Source organism: Sciurus vulgaris (genome assembly GCF_902686455.1).
Source record: "Sciurus vulgaris genome assembly, chromosome: 7".
In the NCBI taxonomy this organism is placed as follows: Eukaryota; Metazoa; Chordata; class Mammalia; order Rodentia; family Sciuridae; genus Sciurus; species Sciurus vulgaris.
This window is the reverse complement of record NC_136467.1, coordinates 46,704,144-46,727,307: the sequence shown is the minus strand read 5'-3', so window position 1 is coordinate 46,727,307 and position 23,164 is coordinate 46,704,144. Positions and strand designations below refer to the sequence as shown.

Here is a 23,164-nt window from a genome sequence, read left to right as displayed (position 1 = left end):
ATTTGCTATAATTCCAAATGATCATAATAATGAAAAAATAACACTTTTTTTGAAGATGGATTTGAAAATCTTAATTGAATTCCTGGCAAATATAATTTAGCTGTTCTATAGTGACTAGGAAACAAGTAGGTTATTTAGCCTGTCTGGGGTTCAATTCCTTCATCTGTAATTTAGGATTATAACACTGACTACCTCATAGAACTAATATGGGATTAAATGAATTAATATTTGTAAAATACATCGAACAGTACATACGTGTACCCTATATTAGGGATACTGATTACGATATAATCAAGTAATGGAACTCTGTTACATACACCAAGAAAAAAATAACAATTTGTATAGGCCAGATCAGTTGTAGATCATATTTTCTAAACATGTATCAAAGGGACTGGGGAGATAGCTCAGTCGGTAGAGTGCTTGCCTTGTAAGCACAAGGCCCTGGGTTCGATCCCAAAAAAAAGCACCCAAAAAAAAAAAAAAAAGAAAAACATGTATCAAAATGGAGTAAAGTACTATTTACTATCTTTTCCTGACCCTTCAGGATTACTAATTAGTCCAGGGAAGTATGGTGAAATAGTAAACTGTTGAGAAATCTTTACCAAATTGTTTGGGGCACAGTTAATAGAAGTCCTCACTCTAGGTTGTATGCCAAACTCCCTGTGTGGATGCCTGGTTAGCTACTGGGTTTGGTGTCCTACCCAGTACTACCAAAATGAAGGGAGGAAAATTAGGGGAAAGTGGCTGGCTGATATGGCCAAGCCAAGAAGATAAGACTCTGATTCCTATGAGGTATAGAAAATGAGTCTTACCTGTACATTTTTCTCCAGAGTTGGGTTGCAATGACCAGTGAGAAAGTAGGTAAGATATGGAGCATTAAAAAGCAGTCTCTCAGTGCGTAGGAAGTTGTGGTAGAAAGAATAGAATTCAACCAGCACGCAAAGTCTTCAAGGGACCATCAATGTTTACGGGAACTGCTTTATCAATAGAACTTGAGGTCACCCACTAGTCAAAACAAGCCTATGAAAAGAAGCAAGATCCATTACAGTGAAAGGACATAAATTCTTCCCTGCCTGCCCTTCCTTTGCAGATACAGGAAAGTAAGGGTAAGGATGAAGGTAAGAAGCTCAAGAAAGCAAATCGTGTCTTCTCCACACTTATACATACACAGGAAGCCTCCTATCTGACCTGCAGTGATGGAGAAGGGAACAGTTTAATAACTGAAAATCCAAAATGTTGTGAATTAGATAGAGATGTACTCAGTGGAAAATGAGGTTATCAATAGAATACAGTGTTAGTAGTTATTGACGGAAACAGATCTTCAAATATATATGTTCAGGAACTTGAGACTTTTCACTAAACCAGTTGTTTATTTTATGTAATCTTCACTGTCATAAAGAGTGAGTATTGGCTCCAGTTTAGAGACTGGGAATAAAGACCCAGAGCAGTGAAATGAGGCTATATAGGAAGTAAAGAACTTGACCTCAAATCTGATTCACGTGATTCCAAAACCCATGCTTTTCCCACCATGCTTTTTAACATGTTGTAAATAAAAATTACAAGATTTTTCTGCAGATGCCATGTGAGAAGTAGTTCCTAATTCTACAATGTAGTTGTTTAGGGTTCAGCTAAGATTGGAAACTGTGATATTAATCTGTGGCACTGTATGCTTTCCTTTAGTTGCACCCAGCAGTTTGAGTATGAAGGAGAAAGGAAGATAGATGAACAGAGTTTTGCAGTGTAGGCATTTAGGAAAGGGGGCAAGGTGCTTAAGGATAATGGCAAGAAAAGGATTGAAGTGATGGGGACCTGAAGTGTAGCCTATCTGGAAAAAGTGATGAAATCAAGAGCAGGCTGAAATGCCAAGAGGAAGTGGAGGAAATGAGAGAGTAGACGTTTTCTATCAAAGAATAAATATAATCAGATTAAGGGAGGGAACTTGGAATGATATGACTTTAGGGTAAAAGTTGGTGCATGATATTGGACAAATTATATTGTTTTACTGTGGGCACATATCAATATTTAACAACAAATCTCATCATTATATACAACTAAACCAAAGGCCGAATGTTTTCCCTGATAATTGGATGATGATATATAATGGGGATGGGGAGGTGGGGAGTGATAGAAGAATGGAGGAACGTTAGATTATGTAGAAGGAAATGAGAGGGAGGGAGCATGAAAAATGGTGGAATGAGACAGACAGCATTACCCTATGTATATGTATGATTACACAAATGATATGAATCTACATCTTGTACAACCATAGAAATGAAATGATGTACCCCGTTTGTGTACAGTGAATCAAAATGCAGTCTGTAAAAAATAAATAAATAAATATTTTTTAAAAATGTAGAATAAATAAAGATTTTTAAAAAACATAGTTTGGAGGTGGGGCAGTGGCAACATTGGAGATGTCTGTCTGAATTGCCTTTAAGAAAGACCTGATGTTCAAAGAGTACAGTTGGCTGACAGCCTCCAGCTACTACTGCCCAAAGGATCTGCTTCAGCTGCTGAGTGGAGGCTGTGCCGTTCCCAGAGATCCCCAACCAATGACAGAGCATGGTGCAGAGAGCAGGCCTGGCCATTCTCCCAGTGCAGAACCTTATAATCCTCAGTCTTTGTTCTCTCCCTCCTTGGGTTGCCTGAGACCTTGTTGCATCTCTCTTGTAGTCTGAGTCTGTCCTTTTCAATCCTGCTTCCTGCCCCTGTGGTCTTTCACTGGTTACCCTCCAATAAACCTCTCACACTCCTCACTCCATTCTAGCATCTGCTTCCTGCAGAACCCAACTGGCACAATCTGTGAAGAAGATAAAGACATAAAAGAGTTGGGGGGGGTTTTGTATTTGTTTTAAATAGGATGAAAATGTTCCTGAGAAAGGACAGTATACAAGGATAAGTTCCCAGGAAGGGAGCATATGGCAACATAGACTGAGACCATACAAGTGCAAACATAATAAGTACCTTAAATTTTGTACAGAAGTAGGCAGGATTTTCAAGGAATACTAGGTTTAAGAGGACGCAGAACCCCATTCAGGCACACATAAAACTCCTAGGAAAAGGTCCTCAAAGCTCCTGACTGGACTGGGCCTGGCAGCTGCTGCCCCAATTAGAAAAATTTGCCACTATCCAAAGTACTTCCAAGAGCAAATTATGAACCTTGTAAAACTTATTGAATTCTTTGAGGTCAACAAGATTTTAATTAGTTAGTTAAAAGTAATTAATTGGTTACAACTTCACTAAAATAATTTTAAATCATTAAAACATATTTCATGATAAAAAGCTTACTCTTCTAGGCAGTAGAAGAGAATTAATGCAATACATTCTGTTAACTTTGGTGAGTTTTCTTTCCAAAGAATTTTCAGCATATTGCCTACACAGTGGAAGAATGTAGGGATCTCTGGAACTGTAAATAGAATTAACCTCACTAAAATAATCCCTAGAGAGATCTGGGCTAATTTAAGGAGTAGGTTCTTTTACTAAGATAAAACTGGAGGTCTGGAATTTTTATAAGTATGACAATATATTCAGAAAACTAAATACAAGTCTAGTATAATTTTCAGGCTTATGAGGAAAGTCATTTCTTTGGAGTTTTTTCGACTCAAAATAATGTGTAAAAAAACAGAATGATGTTATAGAAAGTGCTCATTAACTATTCATCTAGCAATTTTTTATGGATAACCTAAGTCGCATAGGAAAATTAAAACTTGAGCTGTGTGAAAGATGAACTATTTCACTGTAACCCTTTATAGCTATTTAATTTTCTGTTATGTGAATAGATGGATAGTATGCTTTGTTAGTTTATTTTAACCCACGTTATTCAGAAAAGATAGATTTACTTTATACTTCAGTTCTTACAATCTCTTTAGTATTTGGGGTAATTATCTTCATTATTTTAATCAACACTGTACTGATTAAAGAAGTCACTTAACCTGACATAAATTTAATCTATAAAATCTAGTGCCTATATTTAAAAATAAACTTTTAAAAGATCACCTTAAAATGTTATACACTACTTATGACATTTTATGATCCTAAATTTTTGTTAAATACAAAAGTAGGGAAAAGCAATATATCAGTATATTTAATAAATGTTATAAGTAAGTTAATAAATATTATAATTTGATATTTAACTAATCATTTATACTTTAAAAATTTAACATTGAGCTTTCCGAAACACATTTTTGAAGATATGTTTTAGAAAAAATTGTGGATTGCCTTATTTGAACATATCTAGACTAAATTAAAATTAACATAAATTGGTCTTTAGGCAGATGTGGTTGCAAGTGCCTGTAATCCCAGCACTCAGGAGCCTGAGGCAAGAGAATCTCAAGTTCAAGGCCAGGCTGGGCAACTTAGCAAGACCCTATCTCAAAAAAAAAAAAGAGAGAGAGAAAGAAAAATGGCCTTTGTTTTTCCTCTACTGTGAGCCATAGAGAAGCTATTTCTTAAAAATGTCTAATATTTTCTAATGTTATGTTAGTGTATCAATTTTCCAACTTCCTAAAATTGAGTTCAGAAAGAATAACATATTTCACATTTTTTTCTACAACTGCAAAGATTTAATTTTTTTTAAACCTGATAGAATAACCAATCTGTAGGTTCATTATAGTAATTGAGTTTGTTTTTTTTTTAACAATTGGTGCACCTCCTCAAATCACCAGTTACTGAACTGGAAAATGAAAGCACAAAAAGCCACCTGACTATCAAATACGTTCATTATCATAAGTGCCCACAGAGGATGAGATGAATTAACAAGGAACAAAGCATCTAAAATTAATTCACACATTCATATACTGTAAATGATAACAAAATAAATTACAAAAGATCTATATATAACGTATGTATGAATATGTATGTAACACTTCCCTAACAAGCATATTCTAAAAATCTTTAGTCTTTAAGTTAATTAATTATCGAGATATTTTTTGCCATTGTACATAATCTCCTCATAAAATTATACAACAAACTTTAGCTTTTGTAAAGTTAGGCAAGTTATTTATACTGTGAAAGCTAAAGAATAACTTTTGAACTAAACCCAAAAAGCATGGTGGTGAGCATGTTATTTTCAGAATCTAAGGAAGGTCTATTATTTCAGCAGGAGGGAGCTATAGTGACCCTAGGGACAAGGGGAACATTTAATCAGCATTGTTGGGGCACGGAGTGAAAAGGCAGTAGCAAGAGAATTTCTCTCTGCAGTTGTGTGGGTGCTGCTGCCTACTTCGCTCTCCCTTGAAGGTCAGTCTGGTGCTGGCTCATGCCCAACATCTAAGTTTCAGATCATGGCAGGCTTAGGAGAACAGTGCAGGCTGGAACATCTAATCCCACCCTGGCTTGCCCTAAAATGGCCCCGAATTTGCTTGGCTCCTGAATCTGCTACAGGATTAACTCCCTGAAGCTGTTTTCCAGAAAATTATAGAAGAGCAATGCTGCATTTGCTTCAGTTTTGATTGGGGTTTTAACACATTATTTTTTTTTTAAGAATTTTCCATCTTCCCACATACCAAGTTTTAGAACAGATGGCTTCAAATGTCTTAGAGGAAATGAGTTGTAGCCAGCAGATGAGCATGTGCATCTCCATGTTTCCGTGGCAGAGGTAATTAACACCCCTTAAGTATCTACCTGCTAACATGAAGCCGGCTCCAGCCACAGGAGCTTTTCTTTGCCTTTTCATCCAGGGAGTAATGATGAATTTCCTTAAGAAGATTTGACTGATATATATATATATATATATATATATATATATATGCATTTGGTTGTGGGTATAACCCCTGATAAGAGGGAAACTTTGTAGACTGCAAGGTGACTTTCTGCTGAGGTGACCATCAACTTCCCTGGAGAAGGTGTCAGCTGAAGGAGACCTCAAGTGAAAGCCACCATGGAGTTCATATGCCTTGATCCCCTTTCAGGTGGTGGAAAAAGGCCAGGCCCAGAGTATTGCTACAGGGAGTGGCTAAGTGATTTGGCAAATTGCCAAAAGAAGGGCTGTACTGATATCTATAAGGCAATGGTTTGTGTGGAGTCCTAGTAACCCATCCTACCACTTACCCAAAACTCAGGGTTTCTGAGGGCAAAGAGAGCCAGATTGCTCTCCTATTAGGGGAAAAGAAAAAAAAAACCCTAAAACAAACACTGGACTTAAATTTGTGGGATTTATATGGAATGTCTTTCTGAAATACTTCAGTGTCTATTTCAGCATAGCCTTTGCATGATTGCGTTGTCCACAGTCCACATTTTTTCTGAGCCTTGGGAGATTCAGCTGCCCATGTTTCCTTTCAGGGTCCCATACCTGAGGCTGTCTATAACTGCCTCATTAACTCCCACCATGGGTCCTCTGAATCTAGTTTTCTTAAATATCAAGAGAATATCACTTAATGTGAGAGGTGTCAAAATATTCAAGTAAAAAATGAATTTTGATAAACTGAGTAAAATATAATCACTATAATATCATCTTCAAATCTCCTTATAGTTTAATATTTATATAAACAAAGTTTATATTTATTGATGTGGTCTATTAACTCATGGAAGAATAGATTATAATTTATATCCAGAGTACTTTTTCTTTGCCTTAAGTAAACAATTTTAAAAAGGTATCCTAAAATATGGTTTACAAGTACATTTTGATAAGGTTTATTATTAATTTTCTTTTAAAGTTAAAAGGGATGTTATTTATGTAATGAAGTCAGCTGATTTATGATTTATAACCTTTTAATGCTACTCCAGAAAATTATTAATAAATATCGAGAATCATTATGAGGTTGCTTATTTTTAGTTAAAATGTTTAGGATTGATACATTAATGGACTGAAATTTGGATGCAGAAATTACTTTAGATCTTTACTTTGCTTTATTAAAAAGCAAAAAGTAATACTAACTATGAGATTCTAAATATCTAACAATATAAATATGATGTTATTAATGGTACCCACTATTCGTTGACTTAAAAAGTATATTTAGTTTTATAGAAGCAATAAAATCTTTTTATACACAATATGCAGTAAAAAATAGAGAAGGAAAACAATTCTAAGTGAGAAAGACACTGGGATCTCTCCCCAATGACTACCTCATCAACCAGGGATATTGTACCACGAAGTGACTTGTTAAATTCAAAGTTAACAGAACAAAAAATAAGTGCAAAGGATGAAGTGCTGGTACCAGAGACTCAGGATTGAACATCACATGGCTCATTGCTGTGTAAGTTCATATAGCCACAGTGTTTGTGGGCTGTTTTGTTTTGTTTTGTACCACGGGTTGAACCCAGGGGCACTTTTACCACTGAGCATCATCCCCAGAACTTTTTAGTTTTCATTTCTGAGACAAGACCTTGATAAGTTGCTTAGGACCTCACTAAGTTGCTGAGACTGCCCTTTAATTTGTGATCCTCCTGCCTCAGCTTCCTGATCATACAACCATCGTGAGGATTAAATATGATCACGTTTGAGAATGCTTCAAATAATTCAGGTAATCTCATCTTTCTATGAAGGACAAGGAGCAAGTAATTCGCACAAGGAACTAGAATAAATAATAAGGTAGTATTGAATGTTGAGCACTATGCCAAGAATTTTGCATGCACTAACACATTTCTTTATCATAACAACCTGACAAAGAACAGTAGGAGAGCTAGGCATACACCTGTAATCCCAGAAACTCGGGAGGCTGAGGCAGGAGGATCACAAGTTTGAGGTCAGACTCAGCAAATTAGCAAGACCCAAAGCAACTTAGACCCCCCTCTCAAAATAATAATTAAATAATGAATAAAGAAATAAATTTTTAAAAGGGCTGGGGATGTGGCTCAGTTTTGGTACCAGCTCCCCTAGTACCAAAAAGCAAAATAAAACAAACAAACAAACAAACAAACAAACAAAAAAGAATGGTAGGAATTGTTACTATCTTCATTTTATAGATGAAGAAACTGAGGCACAGAGAAGCCAAAGAGATACGGTTAGCAAATAGCAGAGCAGAAGTTCAAAGATAATTCTACCTGACTCTAGAACCTAAGCACTTTAATCTTAGCTAAACTATGGGGGGGGATCAATTTCATTAACAAGCACAGATTTAATAACATGGAAATGAGAATGCAAAAGAATGACAAACATCAAATTCCTGCTGTCTCTGTACAGGAAGTTAAAGAGGACAGTGAAATTGAAGGGAGTGTGCAGATTTCAATATATGCAATGTTTTATTTTAATTAAATTAATGAAAATTTGGCAATTTGTTAAGATTTGGTAAACCAGAATTATGAGTTATATAATTTTTTCCTCAATACTTTCCTGTATGCTTAAAATAGTCATACTAAAAAAATTAAAGTAAACTAATATCATGCCATTTCATTTATATGAAAGTTTAAAATTTTAGGAAATAATTCTGGTGAAGGTTTGGAAAAACTGACACACTCATATATTTTTTATGATATGAACTCGTTCAACTCTTTTGGAAAGCAATTTGACAATATGTACCATTTAAAACCACAAAAAAATTACATTATTTGCTTCAGTAAATTTCCTTTTGGAGTTCTATCTGAAGGAAAAAAAATTAAAATATAATACACATACTCACAGAAGTACACTGAAAAAACTATATTGAATATGCATGAAGATGTCAAATACAATGTTATACTAGTGTATGTAATATAATAATCTAAGAATTTAACTATAGAGAAAGTTAATATTTCATAGCCTTTATTATTGTCAGTCTTTATAGTAATTTGAATGATGGTTGTGATGTAACATTAACTGAAAAAAAAAATCCAAATATGAAATTGTATATCCTCTAGGATTAAATCAATGAAAAAGTAAGCATAGAAAAGTTTATGAAGAAATACCCTAAAGTTAGAAGTCCATTATTTATATTAAGATGATAAGATAATTTTTTTTCTTCTCTCTTTCAGATCTTTGATAATATTGATCTACTATATTGTTTTTGTCATGTAAAATTATCACACAGTACAAATCTACCTTTGGAAATAGACACATCTGAAAGGAAACTCAAATTTAAACTTAGAATTCAAAGAGTTTAAGAGAAGTTGTAAACAATACGAAATCACTGCCAAAGTGAGAGGAAGATCCATCAAGCTGGGGGCAACAAGAATGCTTCATGAGGAGAGGACATGGGTGTGCTTCAACAGCTGGCAGAGCTGTTGGACTAGGGTAAGGACTAGGTGGAGACTAGGACAGGGGTGACAGAAGGAGGCCTGCAAGCTGCAAAGTGGAAAGATCTGAGATGTTCTCAGGTAACAGCACTGCGTGTCATGGAATATGTTATTTCCAGTTTTTATCTTCTGATTTTTTTTTTTTTTCAGAAAATGTAATGACTAAAGTTTTCACAGTTGAATTAATTCTACAAAACAACTGCTTGTAGAATCATAGCAACATAATTATGAGTTGTGCTTCTGACTCTAAATCTTTCATCTAAAAATAATTGCAATGACTACATCTTGGGAAAACAAAGCCATTACCTATTCTTGTGCTCCAGCTATCTTGGTAATCACTATTTTTTTAGAACACTGCTTGTCACTCTTACCTTAAATGAGTTGATTAATGAAAAATTTAAAACTTTCAGCCTATAGGCACTCTCTAAAATGTGAATTTAGACAAAATTCTTTACCATCACACAAGCCTGCCTGTGCTCCCCACAAGGCACAGCCCCAGCACTTCCGGAAACCTAGACGTTCCTTCTGGGAGTATGTTTTCTTCTACCAAAAGGAGAAGCAGGCAGGTCCCAGAGATGTTGGGGAGGTAGAGGAAGGATGTTAGGTAAGTCTCAGCCTTGATATACTTCACTGTCTCCACCATGTACTATCTGCTCATAGTTCAGCTTCCTTAGGTTAGATAAATTTTTTTTGAATAATATATGAATTAACAGGATGAATGATGATGGCTGTCATTTATCAAATAACCACTCTATGCTGGGAGTTTACATCCATTAACTTCAGTTGTCATTAAGAATCCTGCTGAAAAAAATAAAAAAGAATCCTGAGTCTGTAACTCAAATGTCAGGGTACTCAGGTTCTTCAATTGACTCTGGTTTTTTATTCTTTAAGATCAGTATAAAATATAACTTTCTGGTTGTCATCTCACCTGCTGGTGAAAAATCTACTGTTCCTCCCACTTGTCTGGCTTTCTTTCTTTGCTTCGCATTCTTTTTACTTAGCAGGTCAAATTCTCCATTTGTCTTCACCTCTCTTGCTTTCTCTTTTGTTGTTATCACCTCACATAAGACTATAAAGCATCACCCCGATTTCTTTACTCCCAAAATATCACCCACATATGACTACTTGGGAAAAAACAACTCTTTAACTTTGGGGAAAAAGTAAACAATGGTTCATTTTACTGCCAACTAACAAATAACTTAATATTGGGTATTAAGACTATTGCTGTGGACAGAGCTCCAAACTCTGGGCTGTTTTGTTAAACTTCCTGGTGTTGCTTTCATCTTCAGCTCTGGGATGCTCATAATTCTTACTTTATTATGCAAAGCAATTTATTCTCTGCCTGGGGCTTCCTCCTTCATACCCATAAAGGTGTTTTCCTAAATTTGAGAGTCCTGGAAATCAGAAGCCTATAGTCTGCAATACTTTAAACAGCATTTTGTTCCACTGCTATGTTATTATCCACATTCTACACAGGACCAAACAAGTTTAGTGAAATTAAAGAAAAAGATCCAGGGCCTGAATTAAAAGCCTGACTTGCCTAATGCAAAACTTGTGTTCTTTCACTACATCAGAATGAATGCGTAAGAGTCAATACTTACTGAATATTTTCAACATGCTTAGCTCTTAAGAGCCTTAGGGCTTTAATTCATGAAATCTTCACATTAACTAATATCTATTTTATAGATAAAAAGCTAGTAAATTGCTCAGGGTCACATAGCTAACAAGTGACTGTCTCTGCAGTTCTCATCTAGATTTACTCAGTGACAAATCAAGTGATAAATTTTGTAATGGCTGCTTTCAGAAACAATCACGTTATTCAGTTCTTCCCATTGAATGAGTGGCCACAAATTCACTCAATTCATTTTGCCAGTCAGTCATTCAAGACTGTGTGTTTTCTGAATGTCAGGTACTAATAGGCATAGAGCAAAGATGAATCTTTCAGATCCATGTTTTGTCCTGAGTAGTCCTGAAGCTTGTGAGGACCTTGCAGTCCAGAACATGCTATGACAGGACTCATTTACCAGATAGTTATTCATTTGATGATATTTGAAACTACAGAGAGTCAGATCTTTAAATCAGTGGATGGAAGAAATGTCTAAGAATTACTATTTTGGAAAAAGAGAAATAGCTTTATCTCCAAGGGTGACAAACTGACATGGGAAGTGGACAAGTGAAGTCTGGGTGACTACCTGGCCAGGATTCTGTAAAAACACTTACATCTCTGATAACTCATAGAGAGACCATGATCCCTATCCTGAATTCCAGAGAAGAATGAGGTCAATAGGAGTGTGGAATTCTATAAGAGGCATAAATAGGCAAGTTAAAGGGTGAGATTTTGGCAAGTATTTAGATTCTCTCCCAGTTTCTTTTATTTATTTATTTATTATTTTTTATTTATTTATTTTTTTTAGTACCAGGGATTGAATCCAGGGGCTCTATACCAGTGAGCTATATCCCCAGTCCTTTTAAAGTTTTTATTCTGAGACAGCGTCTTGCAAAGTTGCCCAGGTTGAGCTCAAACTTGTGATCCTCCTGACTCAGCCTCCTGCAAAGCCGGGATTACAGGTCTGCACCACCACACCCAACTCTGGCCCAGTTCTCTAGAGAAAAAAAATTAATAACATGAAGAAGGGCATTAAATTAGGTCATGATTGCTTGATGGAACTACTTCTTGTGAACACAGAACTAGCTTTGATTTCTTTTATACTCCAAGTTCCCTTGAAGTTTCTATTTCCTTAGGGGACTTGTACATGAGGGCAAGATGTCCTGTGTAGATGACAACCAGCAATATTTGGGCAGGAACATCTCTCACTTTAATAAGACATCTTTATGTAGAACTGAATCTTGAGCATGAACTAACTCGGTTGTTTTTAAGTTGTACTTCTGGGGCCTCATTTGTACCCAATGAATATTTTAAACGGCATGTGAAAACTGCATTGTTTTTGGTATCTGATTTATATTTTGGATGTCTGCAATCCAACTTCATTTAAGGAAAAAAAAAAAAAAGAGCCAGGGCCCCATTACAAAAAGTGAACACCTCTGAGACTTTAATTCATTTCTCAATTCACAAGGGACTAAGGCCCAGAGAGGTTAGCTGATTCACAGAAATGACAGGAGTAAATCTTAAACCCAGATCACCTCTCCCAGCTCTGTTCATAGTTCAGACCTCTCACTTCCTGTCCATAGCCCATGATCAGCCTGGAGAGCATGGTAGTCACTCAGGTCAAATGGGAAAATTCTATGAAAATATTGATGGGCCAGCCAACATTTATTATTTTAAATGATTAAGTGCTATGCATTCTAATTTATACTCACAGTGATATGCTGACTTGAGTTAAACAAGTATCTCACCAACCTCATTTCTAATTTTATGAAAGGTAAAATGGTCTCAAAGAAGTTGAGTTCTTCAAGAATTATATTAATAGATCATCAAAAAAGGCTCCAAGTCCCATGTTCTGAGTTTTAGAAAGACTAGGCTCCATTCATTATAACATGTCCTGTTTGCGGTGCCCATGTAGACAGGAGAGCAAATGATAAAATTAAGTGGGACAACTCTCCAAATTGACAGGCACAAGATGAAAGACAAAGTTTAGAACAAACCTACAGTACTGGAATCTATAGAGCTATAGAGCTTTATAGTCCCAAGAGGTATGCTTATCTGTACCCTACACAAGGTGGCTTGCATCCATATGTACCCCCAGTCTTAAAACAAATATAGATGTTCTTTTGGTCAATAAATTATGATTTTAATAAAAAGCATTACTGAGTTTTGGGTAATTATTTTGCCCTTATATATTTTCTTAGTCAATTTCTACAAAAAGTACAACTACAATTATGTTAGGCTCTGTGAAATGTTTTTATGTTAAAAATGAGATCATAGTTGGAAATTGGGGGACCATCTGTTCAGGCTAAAATAAAGGGAACACAAAAATATGAAGATAGGAAATAATTATTGTAAAACATATTTTACATCTTTTTCTGTATTTCTATTTTAAAATCGTGTATCTAAATTATTGTTCTGTTTCATGTTGAATGGTTGCTAATTATCTGGCTCCATTTATTGCGTGTGGTCAGATCATTGATTCTCAGAAAAACTACCCTGTAGCCTAGCCCTACATTCTTCCAAGATAATATCATCTGCAGGAGTCAAGTTTCTTGCCAGGAGAGCTGATTTGCAGAAGTAAACAAACTGAAAGTAAAAGCATGAAATGTTAAAGAAACTTTCAATTTTGGACAAGACATTAATAACAAATAATATCTTAGCTATTAAATGTCTCTTTAAAAAATATAATATCCGGTCACACCGACCTAGGAATTAGAACAGTAAACAGAGCTGAACAAGGGCTGTCAGCAATACCATCTAGGAACACTGAGGTAATGGAGAGGCTCCCTGTCTGCTGGGGAGCTCCAGAGAACAGCTGCTCCCTTCTCTCAAAACAGTCCATCCTCCAGTGCTGTCAGTTTGCTAAGCAGCTCAGATCTGCTTTTGAGGAGCAAGCCAAACACATTGCCACTGATGATTAGGAAACTTAAAAAACACAGAAGTCAGCCCTATTTTATATCTTTCCTTCATCTCTGGCAATCCTCCACTCTCATTCAACCTACCCACCCCTTGCCCTTCCTTACATTTGATTCTTTGTTAGGTGAAATGTGGGAACAATGGAAAGCAACTGAGAAACAAACCAAACATTTCCTTCTGGAAATATTACCTATTTAAAAATAACACCTCAGAGTCTGTAAATTTTTTTTTAAGAAATTCACCCCCCCCACACACACACACAGTCATTCTTTGAAAAAAAAAATTTTTTTTTTCTAAGTCAGAACCTAGATTTTAAAGTCCCCCCTGCCTCACTGTACTACTAAAGGTCTTCATATACACAGCCAACCCAGGCTTATACTCTGGAGATTGAAGCCCAGAACTGTACATATTTATCTCTCAAACTAAACTAAGAATTCCATGTTCAATGTTTGGAGGTAGACTGTAGAAGAAAAGTTAAAGTTATAGCATTTAGTTCAGCATAGAAGAACTTTAAACTTATTGTGTGATCTTAGCCCACTCCCATAATCTCTATGGGCCCCTGGATAATTCATCTGTAAAATGAAATAATCACCCTAGACCACCTGCAATTTCCTTATAACTCCATCTTAGAAATAGTCATGTGCAGCACAGCAGTGTTTCAGTCAATGTGAACCACATGTACATCAGTGATTCCACAAAGATCATAACAGAGCAGGAAAACTCACCCAGTGACATCATAACCATCCTGACATGGTAGACAACACATCTCTCATGTGTTTGTGGTGGTGCTGGTACCACCACACCCTACCCACTTTCAGTTACCACCCAGTTAATCCCAATCGGGATTAACTTTTATTGTGGTTGTTTGTTTGGGTTTTTTGTTTGTTTGTTTGTTTGCTTTGTTTTGTTTTTGTGGTACTGGGGATTGAACCCAGGGCCTTGTGCTTGCAAGGCAAGCACTCTACCAACTGAGCTAGATCCCCAGCCCAGGATTAACTTTTGGAGAACACCTCACATCTAAACCATAACACGGAGCAATACCCCATGGACTCCCCAGACAGCATACTAACTAGTGTCTTACTGACAAAGACACCTAGAATCTGAATTTATTAAAAGTAACTAAGGCTAGGTATAGCGGCACATGCCTGTAATCCCAGAGGCTAGGGAAGCTGAGGCAGGAGGATCTCAAGTTCAAAGCCATCCTCAGCAAAAGTGAGGTGCTAGGCAACTCGGTGAGATCCTGTCTCTAAATAAAATACAAAATAGGGCTGGGGATGTGATTCAGTGGTTGAGTGACCCCTGAGTTCAATTCCTGGTACCAAAACAAACCAAAAAGGGAACTGTGGTAAATCTTTAAAATTTCCCTTCTCCCACGGACTGCACCTAACCTTTGAATAAGACCCTCAAACAATTCTGATATTAACTGTGAACTCCATCCTTGGACATGAATGCCATAAGTAAATAGATAAACCATCTTTTTGATTAAAAAAGTCAATTTGAGCCTATAAAAGGAGAATTAACCAAAGGAATGAATTTAAGTGTTCACCCATGAAATGGTTAATAACAACAAAAAAACAACTTTAGAAAAATTTCTAAATGCCAAATACTGGAAAGATACCAGGTTATCAATAAGATTCAAAAGAACATGATACCATATGCACTCTGTTTGCAAACTTTAACATAAAATGGATCACAGACCTGATTGTAAGCACTAAAACTGTAAAACTCTTTAAAAAAATATATGGGGATAAATATTCGTGACCTTGGACTAGGCAGCAGCTTCTTATATAAGACACCAAAGTACAAATAATAAGAGAAAAAGTAAATAAATTGAACTTCGTAAAATCAAAATCTTTGTTCTTCAAAGAAAACCCATGGAATGAGAGAAGATATTTGAAAATCATATAACTAAAAGATTTTGTTTTGTTTCTAGGAATTTGACAACTCAACAATAAAAAGATAATCCAATTTTTAAATAATCCAGAGACATTACTTCCAAGAAAATATACTCATGTCCAATAAGCATAGAAAAAGATGCTCAACATTTTTTGTAAGTGCAGATCAAAACCATAGTGAGATGCTACTTCATATTTAGTAGAATGATTATAATAAAAAGTATAGACAATTATAAGTATTGTCAAGGATGAAAAATTAGGACCCGCATACATTGCTGGTGGAAATATAAAATGGCACAGTCTCTTTGGCAGATGGTTTGGCAGTTCCTCAAAAAGTTAAACAGAGTTTCCCTATGACCCAGCAATTCTATTCCTAAGTATTTAAGGAGAAATGAAAACATGTTTACACCATAACGTATACACCAGTACTCATTCAAGCGTTATTCATAATAACCAAAAAGTTGGAAATAACCTAAATGTCCATCAACTTATAATTGGATAAACAAAATGTGACACACTCAGGGATATATCATTCAGCAATAAAAAAGGCTGAAGTATGGATACAAGCTATAACACAGATTTATTTTGAAAACATAATACTAAGTGAAAGAAACCAAACACAAAAGACTACATGTTTTATTATTCTACATGAAATGTCATATATCTAGGAAATTCCATAGAAATAGTAGATTAGTTGTCTCCAGGGGTTGAAGAGCAGGGGAAATAGGGAATGACTGCTAATGAGTATGGGGTTTCCTTTGGAGATCATGAAAATGTTCTGTAATTAGTGTTGATGGTTGCACAACTCTGATATATGAAAACCACAGGATTGTTCATTTCAAGAGAGTAAACCTTGTAGTATGTTAATTTTATTTTAATAAACCTGTCAAAAAATAACATGGTGGGCTGTGGTTGTGGCTCAGTGGTAGAGTGCTTTCCTAGCATGTGTGAGGCACTGGGTTAGATTCTCAGCACTGTATGTAAGTAAACAAATAAAGTCCACTGACAACTAAAAAAATATTTTAAAAAATTTTTAGAAACATGGTATTTTAAAATAGGAGCAATTTGATATTAGAAAAGATTGCTTTAGATATAAGAATATGATACTACAACCTTTTAAAAAACAAAATGGAAGCAGCAAAGAGCAAAATTAGAAAATGCCAAAAATCAGATCAATGAATTTGAAGACAAGCTCAAAAATCCTTTAGAATTCTGAGGAAAATTTTAAAGGAGTGAATAAGATGAGAAAAGCAATGATGTATTAGATCTGGGGTATCTAATTTAAAAAAGAAAGGAAAGAATAATAAATAATTTTTTTCAAGATCCAGAGAATCAGAAGAAAAGAGTTCTTTCTTATTTAATTTTTTTTTACTATTTTAAGTAATCTCAAAAGTTTTTATTTTTATCAAACTAATAATTGTATGTATATATGGAGTACAGCATGGTGTTTGATCTATGTAGGCATTAGGGAATAATAAAATCATGGCAACTAACACATCCATCACCTCACCTACTTATTTTCTTGTATGTGTGGTAAAAGCATTTAAAACTACTCTTTTAGTGATTTTGAAATATACATTATTATTAACAATAGACATCTAGTGTGCAAATAGATCACTAAAACTTATTCTTCCTGTCCAACAAATTTTGTACACTTTGACCAATATTTTCTCTTTCCCCAAGCCTCTCCTCACCTCTGGTAACCCCCACTCTGTGCATTTATGTGTGTGACTTTTTAGATTTGCATATGAGTATTTATCTTTCTGTGCCTGGTTTATTTAGCTTAGCATAATGTCTTCCAGGTTCATCCATATTGTAGCTAATGATAGAATATCCTTCTTTTAAGGCAGTAGAGTATTCCATTGTGTACATATACTATATTTTTATGCATTCATTCAGTGAAATGCACTTAGGTTGTCTCTGTATCTTGGCTATTATGAAAAATGCTGCAATGAATGTGGGAGTATAGATACCTCTTTAAAATAAGGATTTCAATTCCTGTGGATATATACTCAGAAGTGGGATTGCTAAATCACACAATTCTATTTTTAGTTTTTTAAGTAATTTCCTTACTGTTTTGGCTGTACTAATTATATTCCCACCAAAAGTGCACCAGGGTTCATTTTACTCCCTACCCACATGAAGAGTTGTTATCTTTCACCCTTTTATAATACCCATTCTAATGGATGTAAGGTGATATATCATTATGGTTTTAATTTGTGTTTCCCTGATGATTACAGATGTTGAACATTTCCTCATATGTCTGTTGATCATTTGCATGTCTCTATTTGAGAAATGTCTGTTAACTTGAAATATGTTGCCCAGAGAACCGTGGAGCCTCTACTCCATGTTTCATTGCAGTAGAGTATTACCTCATGATCCTGGAAATGTGGCTCTCAGCTCTGTTGCTTGCCAGGATTGTGACTCTGGGCAAATCATTTAGCCTCTTTGAGCCTCAAGTTCCTCATTTGATTGGGCCGGGGGCGGGGAGGGAAAGGAAAAGAAAAGTTTGAACCAGATGGTTTTAGCACAGTTACCTCAAGCAATAGATATGGGCCAAGAAAGAAATAGGAAGGAAGGCATAAAAGCTCAACAGGGGAAGATAATGGAACCACCTAATGGGGGTGGGCTGAGGAGGGGGTGGGAATATACAGGCAACCCTGCCACTGTCCATAGTGCTGAACCATCATTGTTTTGTCTGAATGACATTTGAAGGAGTTAGAAATTGCTTTATTAAGCAATATGGAGATCTGACCATTTTAGAGCAGAACAGTGACCCCTGAGCTCTTTCACAACTATGTATTTAACTACCACATATATGCTGATGATTCCCTAACCTTTATCTCTAGCATTGACCTTCCTTCTGTTATCTCAATAAATATTTTCAACTATCTGTCAAGTATCACCTGATTTTACTGCATTGACTTGGCCAGAAGTGAACTTGTCATATTCATTGATGACCCTGTTTCTTCTCCTGTGTTTTCTATCTTGATTAGTGGCACCAACATTCATTCTCTCCGCCAAGCCAAAGACATAGGACACCTAGATAATTTAACCATGCCAACCACCTATAATTGATCACCAGATCTTGATAATATTGCCCCTAAATACATCCATATTGCATTCATCTCTTTTTCCCACCCTACTGTTACTGACTTTATTTATATTCCTGCTTGGATGACTACAACATCCTTCTAATTAATCTCCTTATCTTGGATTTTGCTCCCCTACACTTACACAGACAATCATGTTGTTTCCTTACTAAATACCTTCTCTGGCTCTATTTAATTACAGCACAAAATCCAAGTTACATAGAATAACACTTCGGAATCTGTACAGGAAAGAAAATTCTAAAACACAATATTTATTAGGGAGTTCCCCGTGAATCAATACTATGAAAGAATGGAGGAGACATGACTGGGCAGAGATACAAGCTAAGCTGTGATCCAGCCCCAACAAAGGCCTCTCAGCTCACCCCATATGTAGCTCTGCAGCTGGAATGGCCATCCAGAGTTGTTCCAGGTTGGACCAAGTGGGGCAGGGATTTATTGATCAGGCATTGGATGCAATGTGCCTCTGGAAAAGGAAGCATGACTTTGGGCAGTACTATAATATGAGGGTTATTTTCTGGCAGCACACCTAGAAACTGAGTGAACAAGTCCTTCATTCCAAAAGGTAGAATTTAACAGCATACCAGAAATTCTACACACACTTGTCTCTCTCTACCCATTCTCCTCTGCTTCCTTGACCCCCTGCATTATTTTATCATAACACTCACCACACTTTATTTTATTGCCTCCTTACTTCTCTGTATTTCTCATTAGACTGTGAAATCTGTGTAATAAAAGCTGCAAATATGTAAATTGTTGTATCTTTAATGCTTAAAACTTGTTAGTTATTAGACAAATGAGTCATTAAACCAATAAATGTGTATTTCATTTCTCCCCATTCTTTATTCTCTCGTCCACCAATCAAACCAAACTATTTGAACTTCCCAGAATTTTCCAAGTCTTCCTTTGAATCCACATTTTGTATTTGCTCTTCTTTTGACTTGAAGTGCTTTTCTCTGACATGTTCACCAGCTGAGTGTCTATTTTTCTCTCAAGAATCAGTTCCATTGTCACTTTTGGAAAACTTTCCCCCAGGCACAATCCCAATCTTCATCCTCTGCTTTCCAAACAACTTTTTTTGTGTCAACTATCACACTCCTGCTTTAAATTACATGTCAGCACACTTTCAGGGGATACAATATCTTTAGCCTTATCCATTTTTGTTTCCTTAGCACTTGAAGTGGCCTGGCACACAGTTAAGAAAAAAAAAAAATGATGAAAATTGTGTGACTAAAGTTAGGATCCAGGAATGTTAACTAAGATCATTTCTAGAATGGACTAAAAAGGAAGTTATAAGAGAGAAAACTATTAGGTTATACACAAGGCTTGTGGCTGTGGATTCTGAATTACCTGTGGTTCCTCATTCCTGATACACTCGTTTTTTCCAAGTGTGAGATGAAGAGCAGAATAACAGCCTTAGTGTGATGTTTGTTTTGCCTGACATATCTTAGTCATACCATGTCAGTTTACTTGTTACCCAATGCCAGGTATTTGCATTAAAATCAAATACCTTCAGGGGCCACAAAGATTAACTGAATGTGGGGTGAGTCAGTGGGGAACTAAGAGTCCACTGGAAAGGCATTTAATTTCAATTTAAATAATATGGTCATCAAGTAGAACACAGACATGGGCTTGATGTGGCCTGCAAACCAGCTTTCTACACATTTTGAAATCTCATTTTCTAAACTATATCAGAACTGAGCAGAGAAAGATATAACATTTTCATCCTTGCAGAAAAAGAGGCACTTTCTATATATCTAATAAGAAGTAAAATTCTTTCTGAAGTAGTTTCATAATCCAACAGTAAAGTAGATCAGAAATTTCACTGGCATCGATAATACCTGTCACTCTTTGGCACTGGTATTTTTTTTTTCAAGTTTATTTTCTTCCTAAAAAATAATGCAAACTCTTTATAAATTATTTAAAACATAGAGAAAAGAAAAAGTTAGGAAGTAATCTATCAAAATTCTACCTCCAAGGAGCAAACTCTACTAGAATTTTAGTTTATGTGTCAGGTACTAGGAGGGGTTGTGGAATGGTCATGCATACTCAGAACTAGGTAGCAGGTAGGCAGGGAAATAATTTTCTCCTGAATAGTTAGGTTTCTGTAAGAACTTATGATCCTACAGAGCTAATAAGAATGTCTGAGATGACTCTAAAATGTCTGACTAAAACCAGATGTCCACAGCACAGGACTGGACAAGGAAGAGTTTACCGCTGCATAACTGTTGTTGAAATGGAGCTTGGTTCTTTATCCACAACAGAAGTATTGTGCAAATGACATTTGCTTTGAGAAATGAATACTGGTTTGACAGTACACAAGAGCTTTTGAGTCTAGTCCATAAAGAACTTTCACTTGGTTGCCAGCATCTTACCAGTAATTCAACATAGAAAACTACAGTTTTTGACCTTAAAAAACTGAATGCGGTCAATGTTAAAATTAAAAGATGTGAACTTAATAGATATCACTTGAGAAGAAAATTACAATGAACAGAGCCATATTTCTTTAAATCAGGAACCATGTTGTGGTTTTATTTAGAGCTTATGGTGCCGAGGTGTTCTCTGGCTCATCTGTAAAATTGTGAGGGAGACAGGAATTGATAAAGAAAGAATTAGATAGGTCAGAATACTAATTATCAGGGATCTGGAATAAAAATAAACTCCACATGTTCATTATGAATAGAAATAAGACCTAATGCTAATATTTTCAAGAAAAAGAAACAGATTTCAAAATAGCTCAAGTTGCTGAATTTTTACATTCTTGTAATTTTTCTTTTAATAGTACTTTGTATACTCCTTGAAATTTTCCTGCAACATAATGGGTATATTGGGAATAGAGTTTTAAGAATATCTCAGATGAGGGATTAGAAAATTTAGTCCATTACAAATACCTTTGAAATATAGATCTATCTTACTTTAATTATCATTTTACTATAATTACTTCTAATCACAATCACAATATTTCTTACTTTACAGGCCACTTCATATTCAGATGATTTGTTCACATGTAATTAAGATATAAAAACTTGCACTTCTTTTGGTAGTACTGGGAATTGAACCCAGGGTTATGTTATCACCAAGCTACACCTGCAACCCTTATTTTTTATTTTGAGACAGGATCTCACTAAGTTCAATATCCCATGTCACAGAGGTTATGGGCATATACCATCATGCCTGACTCTGTATTTCACTTATTTATTTATGTATTTATTTAAAATGTTTTTACCTACATTAATATTCATTTCAAAATTATTGCTCTTAGGAAACCAAAAACAATCAAGGAAGAATAGTGTGTTGAATCTAAGGGTTTAGATATTCAAAATCAGAGCAGCTTTTCTTTAAAGCTAAATATCACAAATTGAATAAGACTTTCACTTCAAAGTTACAGCAGTTTCTAAACCCAGGTTTATTAATTCATTGATTCCTTTTATTCCTTCTATTCCCCAGCCATGGGTTACGTACTCTATGAACCCGGGTTTACTAGACATTGGAATTCAGAAACGTGGTTCTCTCTGTGGGTAGACACGGGCTTTCTCTCCAGGATCCATAAAGAAATTTTAAAGAAGGGATGCTTCACCATGGATTAAGGAAACATGTAACTTGACATCTAAAGTGCAAGGAACACAGTGTCCCCTCTACTGCTAAATTAACCATATATTCTTGGTTTGCGCTTCTGATAAATTTCAAATAATATGTCCTAAAACTTCCAACCAGAATAAAAATCCTCCTACCCCTCAAGACACACGCGCACGCACACACACACATACACACACACACACACATTTGGCTTGCTCTAAAATGTTGCTCTTGAGTAGCAAGTAATTAGTACCAAAATGTTATTTTTAGACTTCAGTGTTCCAGTACAGAACTATATCTAGAGCCTGAAGTTTATGTCTTTCTTAAAGTTCCAGAGTGCTAATAATAACCACCGTGAATGCAAGGAAAACAGAACAATCAAAACTGGGAGATACTGTTGCATTTTAAAGAGTACCAGTTTTTATCAGACATAAAGATTAAGGAAGTTGGAGCCACGGAGTGGCTACCAAGAGAAGTCGTGGACTAGTTCTTCCTGGAGGCCTCCAAGGAGTCATGAGTCCTAAATCACAAAAGTATGCATTTTCCTGAAGAATCCAGGCAAGATGATTCTGAGAGATCTTATACTATGGCTATAAAAATCTGAAAACTACTTTTTAATATAGTGCATTGTGGTTTTGCCACTTAAAATGGCAGCAATTTCATCAGATGGCTTTCTTTGGGGGAAGGTATCCAAACCAATGTCTAGAGAAGAATCTAACCTTTTTTCATGCCAAGGTGGTGGAGTTTTCTTTCCCCGCTTTGAACATTTTTATGAAAAGATCTGAACCATAAACATTTTTACATGAATCCCTTTTTGCCAAGCTACATTGCAAGGAAGCATTTGACCCAGGGGGGCAGGAAAAGCAACATTCCCCAAGGCAGACAGCAACAAATCTTCCCTTTCCTTTCTCAAC

The 23,164-nt window shown here is 35.7% G+C and overlaps 1 protein-coding gene across 2 annotated transcripts in view; it reads right to left on the bottom strand.

The window, feature by feature from the left end:
• CEP85L (centrosomal protein 85L) overlaps positions 1-23,164 on the bottom strand; it is a 196,707-nt gene that overhangs the window by 155,953 nt on the left and 17,590 nt on the right. The window contains exon 1 of one of the 2 annotated variants that reach the window (XM_079149011.1): positions 813-979. The exons of the other annotated variant lie outside the window; for it this stretch is intronic. The gene's annotated coding sequence lies outside the window, so the exon portion shown is untranslated. Of the gene's footprint in view, positions 1-812; positions 980-23,164 lie in introns of those variants that run through there. 2 annotated transcript variants of the gene reach the window in all.